Source organism: Rhipicephalus sanguineus, chromosome 1 (assembly GCF_013339695.2).
Source record: "Rhipicephalus sanguineus isolate Rsan-2018 chromosome 1, BIME_Rsan_1.4, whole genome shotgun sequence".
NCBI lineage: Eukaryota > Metazoa > Arthropoda > Arachnida > Ixodida > Ixodidae > Rhipicephalus > Rhipicephalus sanguineus.
In genome coordinates, this window is record NC_051176.1 from 209290022 (window position 1) to 209303848 (window position 13827).

A 13827-nucleotide genomic window follows, 5' to 3' on the forward strand; every position below is an offset into this window, starting at 1 on the left:
CTTTTTTTGTGTCAGGTGATGTTCATGAGTGCTCCCACTTTACATTTCTGAGTACTTTCCTAACAAGCGTTGGCACGAGTCCAATGATGTTCACTTTCGTACACCCCTTGCTCGACAAAGAGAGGGACGACAGAAAAAAAGTGCCGGGGGTTTCGGCATGAAGCGGTCACAAAACACTAGTAATACCCCTTGAAAGTTATTCGCAAAAGTATAGCAAAGTACTACAAGTGAATGAAACATTGTAGGCAGCTCCACTCTAAGTGAATGCTGGGGAAGTGCAATGCACGCCCTGTCCCTGTGTTTCTCTTGTGTTTATATTTCCTCGCTTAGCCCTGACGGCGGGAGCCGCTCTTTACCGACACTGCCGCTCTCAGGCGGGCGCGCGCGGTCGTTCTCTGCGGCCCTCATGATCGGCGCCCATGGCGGAAAATACCCTCCGCGAGCCGGCGCCTTCCTATTGGATGGATGGATGGATGTTATGAGCGTCTCCTTTATAAAGGGGCGGTGACAAGTGTGCCACCAGGCTCAATTAAAAAAAAACAAAAAAAAACTGACTGCTGCGTGGGAGCGCCCCTAGCGGCGAAACCCTCAAACAAATTCCAATGATGGAATGGTTGCGCCCTCTCTCGGCTGAGCGGCGAAGCTCGGCAGCTGTTGCGCTTGGAATTGCATGACCACGGACGAACTATCAAAAAAACTATCACCGCCACTTTCGATATCAACACAGATCGCCTGTTAATGAACTTCCACAAACTGCAGTGAAATCACTGATGACATTCGCGCCGACACAAACAGCACTGTTTGTGTCGCAGATGCTGCTAAACAAAGCAGTGAATGGGACAGGAATTACATGCCACGGAGGACAGGTGAGCAAGGTGTGCATATCAAAATATGAAACAAGGGCCTCGTTTGCACTCCGTTATTGTGGACTTGTTCTAAGATCTTTCATTACAACACAGGCATGTAGGGCGGCAAAGTATACAAATAACCGCAATAGCAATCATGCAGCGAAGCGTACTACCCGTGTCTTACATCTGTAATATATTGAATTAGCAATATATCAAAGTATTTTGCGATTTTAATGAGAGCAGCATCCTGGGCTAGTTGGTAATCCGCTACTTCAGTAGAAATGCGCAACAAAAAAGACATGGAAAACGGAGAAGAATACACAGCCAACGCAGGGTATGTCTTCTTTGTTGTTCGTGTCTTTTTTTGTTGCGCAATTGTACTGAAGTGTTTTCTGATCCTGTCCAGGTGCAATGGAACCGAGTTCGATTGTATGATATGTGGAAATTGGTAGTTTCCTGGGACCACTCCGACCTACCACAGAAAGCTTGTGACATAATCTTAAATCTTCTTTTATGAGGTATTCTCCGAGAAATTCAAGGCGTTTCGAGGGGAAATAATTCCAGGACATTCAAGGGCATTGAACAGAGACACTTTTCAATTTCAAGAGTTTTCTTCAAGGATTGAAGGGCCTGTAGGCGCCGTACATATATATATATATATATATATATATATATATATATATATATATATATATATATATATATATATATATATGCGCGTCTGTGAGTGCGTGTGGGTGTTTGTGTGGGTGTTTGATTGAACGGACGGACGAACATACGAAAACTTTTATTTGTTCCAACGTTTCGGACTGATGGACGCGTTAGCGGCGTGTTTTCATGCCGCGTCTGTCAAAGAGCGTGAAGCCCTGAACAATGTGGCCATAAACGTATGCAGCCGTGTAGCAACCAAAGAACGCTTGCGCTTGAGCAGCGGCGCGCCACCGCGTGTCTATTTCATATTTGGCGTATTTGGCGCGCTTTTGCTTTTTTCTCGGAAAAAACAACCATCAGATTTCAGCACAAAATAAATGCTTGATTCTGAGGTTATCTTCTGAGGCGGACTACAACATAAAGTTAATATTTTACCGATTCAAGCAAGAATTAGATTTATGGCTAGTTAAGTGTTATATAAGTAATCGATACTTAGCAACGAAAAATTTAAAGGGTATAATCACACACGCTACCACTAACTTTATATATATATATATATATATATATATATATATATATATATATATATATATATATATATATATATATCGGACATGACATTGACAAAGACCGTGTTCCAGAAGGGTGCCACGAGAACTAAAAGCAATGCACGTGGTCTTCAGAGAATGCTACGTGTTTTTGAGATTATACTGGTCATAAATTGTTCTTTTTTTACTTTAAATTTAGCGCTCATTTCGTATAGATGGTGGAAAGATTGTGATCGTTAGACGATACTCAATGCAGTGCTGAATATATTACAGAACCTACTACTTACACTTTGTCACGAAGAGGATCTTTTTTTTCCCTCTATCGCGCGCGCGCACTCTCTCGTGTGGCATCAAAAGCACGAGTTCATATGAAGGCAAAACTTAAATTACTCGTGGAAGGGGAAATGAAGAAATCTTCATTTTCTGAAACGACCGAGTGTTCGAAAGCAAAGCAAGACGACACACAAACGCGTGCCACTTTTACGCGCTCGCGCATGTACACACATAGGCGCACACATTTGTTGAAAGCTTTTGCTGCAAATTTGTTAACTTTGAGCTGGTGCATCGTAAAATAAATACCAGTATGACAATAGTGCACGCAGTTTCGCAAATGTGCCCTACATTTTGTCGACATTTTTTCAAACAAACAAGTTTGAGGAGCCATTGCTACGGGGACTGTTCATGGGGTGCCGATTTAAATGTAGCATGAAATGTCATCAACGGTAGAGGTGAGCCGTGATCGGAATGCTTATTGGACATTTATTCTCTTTCTAGCTATTGGTCCTTCTTTTTTTCTGTTTCGTTCTTTCTTTTCAGTAGAAGCGAGTGTTTTGTTGCCATTAATAATCGCCGTGCGCTTTGTTGACGCTAGCTCGAATATCCCGAGGCGCAGGTGCCTTTCAGTGGTTTCTGAGAACTGCGGGTCTGGTTTCGGTGCCCAGAGAAAAGAAACAAGAGCTGTCAGAGCTTTACAATGGGAGAAGTGCGACACGGATGAAAAGAAAACAACCACGGCCTGCCGAAGGGCGCCTTTTGTCGCTGTTGACTCGGGGGGGGACCGTTTACGGGCTTTCGCCATTGGCTTGTTTTTCGCCGGCGAAACTAACGGCCCTACAAGCGAGCCCTGGGAACTTTTCCGAGCACGCGCCCTGCATTTTGTTGCACAGACGGGGCTTTAGAATGGTGAAATCGATATCTGCGGTCCAGCAATATTGCCCACATATCGCGAAGGTACAGGCCATTATTTATATATATCCATATATATATATATATATATATATATATATATATATATATATATATATATATATATATATATATATATATATATATATATATATATATATATATATATATATATCGAAAAAAGTAGCGGTTCCGAGGCCCACAAGCAGGGGGGAAGAGTACGTGTGTGTTCGGCGTCCGCAAGCGAGCCAGTCGTTTTTGTTAAGTATAGGGCATAAACGCGTTCAGACGCCCGCACACAAACACACTACTGCAATACGTGTCAAACTCCGGAACAATATTTACGGCACGCACCGACTGTCCTCCACTGCTTCAATCCATCGTTCCTTTCGGGTGCGCCGCTCGTTTGTGTCGATATTTTGTTCTGTGAAGACCAGGATATAAACTCGCAGAGAGGGACTCGATGATAGCGCACCAAGCCACCGTACTCTGTTTACAAGCACTTCCTTTCGCAAAAAGAAATCGCCCCGCTTGGGCCGATAGAAAGGAGCAATCTGGCTTGCCTTAAACAAGGAATAAGCTTACAAAGGCAGACGCTGCTCACAATAGTGGCAATATATTTAGCACCGCACATATCCTTCTTCGGTATTACTATGCTGCCTATACGTCAGATACGCTTATATTAACTTCCATCGTATCAATTTTTTAAATTTCTCCAAACGTACCCGTCCTTAAAGGGAATCGGCCGAAAATATGAGTGGTGGGCGCGAAAGTGTCTACACTGCACAGCGGCACCGGTTTGTTCTGGCGCTACCTTCAGACAAATTCATTAGCTTGATTGCTTTACTTGTGCGCGCTCTGTGCGCCGCGCTGGGAGCACAATCTATGTCGACCTCAGGAAAGGATATTGTACATAATGAATAAAGCTGAATGATGACAAAATCATGCTGTGTTCACACAAGCGTGCAAGCGTGCACAGACTATGATAGAACGGTGGCGCATAATGTGATATCGCCAGAGGGAAATGAGAGAGCTAAACGGGCGTACTTAAAATAAAATTAAAATGAGTCTGATTCCGAGAAGTTAAGAAATATGTTCATAACAGTTGGACCAATGTGGCTGGTACACCTCGTCCAATGCAGAAAAATGTAAAGGTCACCAACGCAAGGGGGTTCAAGGAGTTAAGGGGCTCTTACATGAGAAAGTTTTAATTTACTGATTTACAAGATTATTTGACCAGATTGTCTAGATTAAGGCGATATGAAACAGTAACAAGACGCATATAATGCCCTTAAAATGAGCCTGGAACATGGTCTCCTCCCACTTGTATGAATAGAGGAAGGTCCACTTGAAAGTTCGCGATTGGAAATCCCACATATAAAGAAAAGGGGCACCGCCGAGGCGTCTCGTACAATATGCGTATAATATGCGTCACGTATGGCAGATAAGAAGGCCCCAATGCACACAAAAAGAATGGACAAGGAGCGGAAAAACTTGAGGCTCCACAAGAATGGATAGCACGGATGTATTCAACAGCCGCGTTACACAGCCGACAAAATTGGGCATTCCGCCGACGACTAAGCCTTGGCTGCCGCCAGTCGGAGCACGAGTATTTCGAAGTATGTAAATGCAGTGGAACGCGGAGAAAAACAGAAAGATCAAAAAAGAACATGGGTGGCCAAAGGAAGCCAAACCACTCGCGGAATCCATCACACAACTCCCGCGTCTTTCCACCCGGCGAAGATGTCTGTCGTGCGAAAAGCGGAGCGCGCGCCCGCGCATTTGGAATGGCTGCATTCGTCATGTTGCGGCCGTTAGCTCCGGGTCAGCTTGCCGCCTCGCTGCGCTCCGCCTGCTTACACGGCTGCCGAAAAAGGGGGCCTGCCATACTGCTTGCAGAGGAACTTATATCCCAGCCTTCGAGGCCGGAACGGGCAGTGTACATTAGCTCCCTTTGGTCGTGCTGCAGCGTTGCCAGATTGGAAAAGGGCTCCGACACCAACCCTGGAACAAAATTTCACCAGATTTCACCAACACTTCAATATGGCGACTGTGACGTCACTTTTGTTTCTTTTTAGCGTTTTATTTTGCAAAAGCCCTGCCCCAGAGAAAATATTTTTGTTGTTTATAATGATCTTATTACAAAGGAGAGTGATTTGGATATTTCTGCAATTTTACATTGTGCGCATTCGTATATCAAAAAAAACAAAGATTTTCGGCAACGTTCGGTGCATTCTTCAGTGGATCCTTTGTGTGTCCTGCAGCAGCAATTAGCTTCAGCCATGCATTCGTTTCAAGTACCCTTGTCGATGCTTGTTTCGCGAAAGGCCCCTCCGCTGCCATTGAAAAAGGCAGGCGTGCGCTTCCCACAACATCCCGTATCGGGCAAACTTCTGGGCAGCGAAAAGAGTGGGAACGAACAAACGAGGCGCCGCGGAGTGAAATAGGAGAACGGAAGAAAAACGAGATATATAAAATAGAAGAAACGGGACGGTGGTGTGAACGGAGGGCGGCGGAGGGAGCAGGGTTATCTTCTCGAAGAAAAAAAAAAGAAAGCACGGGAAGAAGAGGGTGGATGGTGCGCCATTGAAGTTGCATAGTCCGTAGGTGGCTCTTCCGAGCCCCAGGCAAAGAAACAAACGCCGAAGACGGATGAAATGGGCTATGTACAGATGGGGAGAACAGCGAGGGGAGGAGGGGGGGGGGGTGTAGCTATCTCTTGTACGTGTGTGTGCGAGGGGGGAAGAGGGGAGGGGGGCACACAATTCCTCGGCGCGGCGGGTGCGCGCAAACGAAGACGCGTCTGCACGTGGCGGTGGCGCTCTACAGGAGCATCCACCGTCGCGAAGTGACGCACGAATAGTTAGGTAACCATTTTCGGAACAGCTCCAGGACTCCATAACACTTCCTTTGCAAGAATATTCACAAATTTTAACAAAGGAACATTACGATTACATTTAATTGACAAAAACTACTACAATTATGTAGACTGAGGTAGGCGTACGCATCAGCGACTGGAGCATTCGGGTTATTTTGTAACTGTACATTGAAATACAGCAGTGACGAGGGTATTCAAGGTGGCTCTTTGTCACCAGCCTTTAAATAAAATTGATGCATAAGAATTAAGCGCTCTTTAACCGAACACCGCACATCGAGCTAAACATTTATTGAGACAGATAAACCAACCAGTTATCACGTAATGGGCTTTATAGCGCCATAAACAGATAAATATAATTGTTGAAAACTGCATTTGCAAGAAATTTACATCACGATAACACTTGCGGCGAATGACGCATAAACACACATCATTGTGTATGTATGTGTATCAGCTAGGAGAGAAGCCAGAAATTTTTTCGGGGGCGGGGGGGGGGGGGGGGCGTCAACCTACTTATGTATGTTCGTGCGTGCCTTTGTATATGTGCGTGTATGGATACGCGAGCAAAATTGACCATTTTCAGGGGGGGGGGGTTGAACACTCCCAACCCCCCCCCCCAGGGGCGTAGCCAAGGGGGGGGGGGTTGGGGGGTTCAAACCCCCCGAAATTTTTCAATTTTGCTTGCGTATATATACACGCACACATACAAACGCACGCACGAACATACATAAAGCATGGTTGAACCCCCCCCCGAAAAAAATTTCTGGCTACGCCCCTGCCCACCCCCCCCCCGGCTGACCCCCTGATGTGTATGCCTGTCTACGTGTCATTCGCCTTGTCCCGTCTTGGATGCGCTATGCCTTTGGAAGCTATAAATTACAATCGAGCCCGCCGTGGTTGGGTCTGTTGTTAGACATGTAAGCGTGTACAAAAATGATCCCTCAATGCTCCAACGTATCATTACTTCGGGGTTTTCCGTCCATGCTGAATAGTGTATACTGGAAAAATATTCGGTATTTCGGATATGCACTATTCGATTCGAATGCCGAATCGAATATTAATTCGCGCACTCCTAGAAACAGGCAAGGAGTTTTTTGGGTGGCCCACCCAAGGATGTTAAAAAGATGCTGAAGTGATGATGAAGCCAGTGTCCACAAACCGACTTCAGTCATTTAGCCCTGTTTACTGTTTTTATCCGCGCGTATTAAGGGCCCAAAAGCTATACAGAAAATAAGAGGTAAAGAAAAGGTTGGTTTTGAGTACGGACCTTCGATGGCTAATTGTTCCGGACAGATACTTACCAATGAGCCTCTGTGTTACTGGCTTCCTTATCAATGTCTTGGCAAGCTTTATTAGACATATCACATACGTACTCATTCGGATATATTACTTTCCTCGGGATAGTAACCGACCAATGACTAAACTATAGCATTTACGTCACGGTCGGACATAAGACGGGAAGGCTATGTTTTTCAGGTAAAGTGTGCCCGAACGTTGGCTTCACATTCGCTCCTTAGAAGTTTCGATTGCTTCCACTCTAGAATTTTTTTAACCTCCTTAGGGCCCGTCGCCTTCTAGAGCCATAAAAGTGGATATGCATAATAAAGGAGAAGGAGAAAATAAACTTTATTGAAGACAAGAGGAACAAGCGGAGAGGGACACGGTGGCGTCCAGCAGGCCCGCGAACTGTCCCGCGACCTTCGCCACACGATCGGGCTGCTCACGAAAACTCTATGGCTCGGCCGGCTTTGGTTTGATGCAAGAAACTGGCGCTGTATACCGTGGGATGCGGATGAAGGGCCAACAAGTCGTCGGCAACAACGCGGTGTAAATACGAATAATTGTAGTGGCAAGCCATTCCTCAACATTTTTCACCACTTTTCACCAGATTTTGTCTGGTGTAGCTGTTCCGGCACCTCAACACCAGCAGCCCCCAATTTTCACCAGATTTTCCCAATCTGGTGCCGAATTTCACCATCTGGCAACGCTGTCGTGCTGTTTTTCCTTCGTTCGTTGCCCTCCCCATCTGTCTGTCGACTCTGTCTCTCTCTCTCCTTCTGAGCCGAGAAGAGAAACGTTTCGGTGTCAGTCTGGCCGGTGATTGCTTGCTCGGGAGCAGCTCCTCTCGCAGTCGCGCGCGTCGAACTCCTGTTGTGGCGCTCGTCTATCTAGGTGATACCTCTGCGAGAGGCCGATTTCCGAACTGTCTTCCCTCGCTAGAACTGCTTGCCGAGACCGCCGCCATCTCGTTCGCCTGTCACGATTGGGCGGTACCCGTTTTCACGTGTCATTCCTGCGTGCCGACGGTTTCTGAAATCTGGTGCCATAAACATGCCACTTCTTCGAACGAGCACGTATATATATATATATATATATATATATATATATATATATATATTATGACGGAAGATACAGGAAGGATAACATTGCATTCGTTGCTCATTTTTTCGCACCCGACGTCATTGCGGATGTAGCGCACCGCGACGCGTAATCAGGGCTAGATGGCGTTTTCGATGTGATGATCTTTTAAAGAAATAGCGGCTTGGAAAGCATTCCAGCCACGATTACAGCGTGGCGATATACCCAGATTTGAAAACAGATGCGATGACACTGATCCTCATGTAACCCAGAACCGGAATGGCATGTATGCCTCATTTCCATGGGCGCCGCGTTATAGCGACTTTACGTTTCAGGTCTATTTGCGTTCTGGCCGAGCCACATTTTGATTGACCTTTGGTTTCTGCCCTATATCAACTGCTCGTGCGTCGCTACTTGCGCTCGTATCTTGACTGATAAGGGTTACTACAGATAGCTTCTACTCATTATAAAGAATTGTTATTGTCACCAATCTACCCGACGCTTAAATAACACCCGCCGTTCTGCAGAGAGGTCACTATGCATCGCGATATGCGGACGCCATGCTTCTAGCTGGCGTTTGCGCTCGCCCCTTGCAATCAGAATCTACTACTCCCCATCGATTTAGCTTGGTTCCGCGTTCACTTCACGTCCGGGGCTCATTCTGCTTTGCGTGACCAGCGGTGAATAATAATGTATTCATCGCTCGTAACTGCGTACGTGCATTAAATTCAAACGGGCGACCTGATGCTTTGGAGAGCGCATGTGGTGGGCAAAAGGAGAATGATGACAACACAGTCTCTCCTATTGCGCGCGTATATTGCCAATCAAGAATATGGCATCACATTTATTCCTGTATTTCTTTTTTTGTCTAGTTGAATCAATTCGAAGGGTGATTTGTGTGTATGTGCTTGTTGAGCGCACGACCGTTAGTCATCTTTTATTGGCGCTCTCTGGAACAACCACTTACCCGCCACGATGGTCTAGTGGTTAAGGTACTCGACTGCTGACCCTGAGGTCGCGGGATCGAATCCCGTCCGCGGCGGTCGCATTTTCTATGGAGACGAAAATGCCTGATCCCCGTGCACTTAGATTCAGGCGCATGTTAAAGCACCCCAGGTCGTCGAAATTTCCGGAGCCCTCCACTACGGCGTCTCTCATAATCATATCGTGGTTTTGGGACGTTAAACTCCAACAGTTAGTATATTGTTAGAACAACCACTTCTACTGACCTCATCGTTTTCTTAGTCAAAATGTTTACTTGAAGTGGCATAGTACTGACGGGGCTTAAAATTGCTTTTAAGCGTCTCGTGTCGTGTTCACCACTGTCCCGACATTCCCCTTCAGTTGTTTTTAAAGCAGGAGTTGCAAAAATATTTTCGAATTCTTTCAACAACAAGTTTTAAAATTCTAGTGGCCCCCAGTATTGTGCTGACAGCGCTGAACAGCGGCCCACCACCTATTCGCTGACTGTTACGCTTTTAGCGTGTGTCGGCGCGCTCACAGCGGCGCAGGCTAATCTGGGGCGTTAGCGCTCGAAAGGCGTGGCGGCAAATTAATGCTGGCACCAGCCATATGTCATACGAAATAGTCCGAGGAGGGGGAACAAGAAAGAGTTTAATGAAAACTGAAGATACTCGCACTGCTCTGTGCAGGGCTTGTGACTGCAGATGAGGTGTTTGGGGCGGTATGAAAAGCAAAAGAAATATAGGGAAGAGAAAAAAATTGAAAACAAACAAAAAAAATGATGAAAATATTAAGCTATATGACTAAAAAACATGGTACATCCCTCCGCACATAGGAATCGGTACAACACGAAAGTAAAGCGTGTCATTACAGAAGTAGTTTAATGTTTACAGCACATTGATATAAAAGAGCTCGTACAATGTCTGTTGGTGTTTGGCAGCTATAGCACCGTTTAGCGTGGATGCACCCACGTTGATTCTTGATGGCACACCGCCATCCCGACGACTAACGTCCAGGATCAATCATTAAACCATCGTAGTGGCTGTAGTAGTTAACGGTGAAAGCGTAGTCAGAGAAATCGGTGTGACAGCCAGAAGAGCGTCGCTTATTGGACGCAGAACTTGGGCTAAGGTCGCCATCCCGCGGCATGTTAAAGAGTTATTGAACACCACGGCAGGACTAGAGGGAAACGCAACGCGCATTGTGTCTCCTCTCTAGCCCGGCCGCCATTTTTCTCGGGGGCAAGCGTAAGCGGGGACGTGGTGTTATAGCCAGGCGAGGCAGCAGGCGCGCGTCGCAGAGCTATTTTTAATACGGATGAAGGCTATGAGCAAGGTCGAGGCTTGGGCTAAGGTCGCCACCTCGCGGTGTGTCAACGCGTTGATAAAATTGCACTTCTTCAATGGAAAACGCGCCGAATGCGTGGGACGTGTAGCAACGACGCGTTGCAGGAGCTAATCGCGGAGGCCCCGGTCATAATGCATTCTTTCCCTTTACCGCTCCCCAGACGCCGACACCAGCCCGCCGACCAAGTACATTGCGAGAAGAAAGTGTAACATATAAAAGGTGCGTTTGTAAAGCTTCCAGAGTGTGTGGCCGTGGCGCAGTGCACTGCGCCACGCTATCCATGGATAGCGTGCCAGGTCGTGGGTTCGACTCCCGTTGACGAAACTTCTTTCTCTGTGTGATTTTTTTCGACGTCATTTCCGTGGTTGAAATACGTCACTGAAGTTTTGGTGTATCCTGGCATAAAACACTTTGGTGTTAAACAAACTCAAAGAATGTCGATAAAACCTGATTAGCGTAAGCATAAAAGCAGGAAAATTGTCGCTAGTAGTGCTTTACCACTCTTGTCCCCGAGCCCTAGTCATTTGCCTGCATTTGTCCACAATTCCAAAGTGATGCTTTCGCTGCTAACAGTGTGGTGGGATTGCGGCGACAGTCACACCGAGTGTGCCCAGTGACATCGAATAGATTGCAGTCATTGCGGTGTGGTGCCGTGATTAAGTAAGACGTCAATACAGAAAAAAAGTAAACAGAAATTGAGGAGCCACTCCACTTTGTGAAAACTGGCGGCCAGCAAGGCTGTAGCAAATCAGGCAGGGTTAGACAAGGGTATATGTATTAAATTTCATTACTTGGCAGTGGTAGTGCGGATAGCTTTGTGATTACGGTGACATACACTGATTGGTTTGGTTACAACTTGCAACCTCAGACTGATTCTTGACTAATATGTAAAAGCAATGACACATCACAGCGAACCCTGGAGGGCATATTCTGAAGAATATACACAATTATTATTATTATTATTATTATTATTATTATTATTATTATTATTATTATTATTATTATTATTATTATTATTATTATATTTGTCCCAGTACTGACTACGATATTTAATAACTGCCTGGACACTTCCACATTTCCTAGCATGTGGAAAACTGCTCGTGTTTTCCCAGTATTTAAGTCGGGCTCTAAAACAGATGTTTCTAATTATCGCCCGATTTCTCTACTATGTGCCACATCAAAGATCTTCGAGCTGGCTCTCCACGACATATTGTCTTTTAGTGTGAAAAACTCATTGATTCCTAATCAACATGGTTTTCTCGCTGGCCGCTCAACTACCACAAATCTTGCTAGTTTCATGACGCAGATCTCCACACCTATTTCTCAGAGAGGACAGGTTGACGTAATTTACTGTGACCTGAGCAAGGCTTTTGACGAAGTCAGCCACACGCTGATTATGATTAAACTTGCGCACTTTGATGTTGACTTGTCAGTTGTGAATCTCCTGCAGAGCTATCTGCTCAATAGATATTGTTATGTTGCCGTAAATGGCCAAACGTCTTCTTTGTATAAAGTGACTAGTGGGGTCCCTCAAGGGTCGGTATTAGGCCCACTCCTATTTTTAATTTACGTTAATGATGTTTCTTTTGCCATTCGTAATTCTTCTTTCCTCTTGTATGCCGATGACATCAAGATTTTTAAGGAAATTCATTCAGTTAACGACTGTCGCTTGCTGCAGTCAGACTTGCGCTCTTTTTCCGAATGGTGCGACGGTAATAACCTTTCTCTGAATACCTCGAAGACTAAATTCATGTCTATCACTCGCAAAACATCTAGCGTGTCGTTTCAATACTCTGTCAATTCTGTGCCGTTATGCAAGGTTTATGAAATCAGTGATCTTGGTGTTGTTGTTGACAGCGCGTTAAACTTTTCTTCTCACGTTAAGCGTGCTGCTATGCGGGGCCTTCGTTCTCTCGGATGTGTTTGTAGAATATCTCGAGAATTCAGGTCTCCCATGGCCCTACACAAATTGTACACGGCAATATGTCTTCCGCAACTTGAGTATGCGTCCGTGATATGGAATGGCATTGCTCAATCCAGCGGTAACACCATTGAACGAGTCCAGAAAAAATTCCTCAGCATATATAACCATCGCTTTGCTAAAAATGACTCTGGATCTCGTTCAAGTACTGCTGAATTATTATCACTGCCATCACTTCACTGCCGACGAAAGCGCTCTGATCTCTTATTTCTTTACAAGCTAGTCCACGGTATCATATCCTGCCCTGTACTTCTCAATTGTGTAAATTTTCGAATTCCGCGTAAGTTAACCAGAGAGAACAGACCGTTTCATGTACCCGCCTGCTTCTTCCAACACTCTACCGTTCACAGAATACAAAGTCTCTATAATGTTAATTTTCTTGATCTTGACGTTTTTCATAGCCCACAATCATTGTTTTTATCCGAGCTTTGCACTGTTTTGACATAGTGTGGCACAATGTACAAAGTCTTCCCTTCTCAGTCTTTCCACATAGTTGTATATATGCAATCTAATTTTTTATGCCCCGTCAATATTTCTCGTGTTGTCTTATTTTACTCCTCCCCTTTTGTGTTCATTTCTCTTTGTCTGCGTGTTTTTGCTCTTTTTATTTCTGAAAACTGTCTGTATTGTATTGTTTATTTTTATTGCTTTTTTTTTGCGTGCGCCAGCACAAAGACCTTACGGTTGTTCCTGGGCACGTTAAATAATTCATTGATTGATTGATTGATTGATTGATTATTATTATTATTATTATTATTATTATTATTATTATTATTATTATTATTATTATTATTATTATTATTATTATTATTATTATTATTATTATTATTATTATTATTGGCCGTGTATGAAGGCTTGGCCCACTCTCGCCTTTTTTTTTTGTTTACACATAAACACGAACAATACATGTAACCCTATAGTCATATACAGTTTTGCTGTAAAACTGCTGGTTTAGGCCATACACGAGGTCTCAACCGATGAGGGACTCCCTAACGCGCTTACCGCGTCCATACGGGCAGCGATAAGTGCACGAAGGGCTGATGCGATAAAGTGGGGCTTACTGGCACTCAG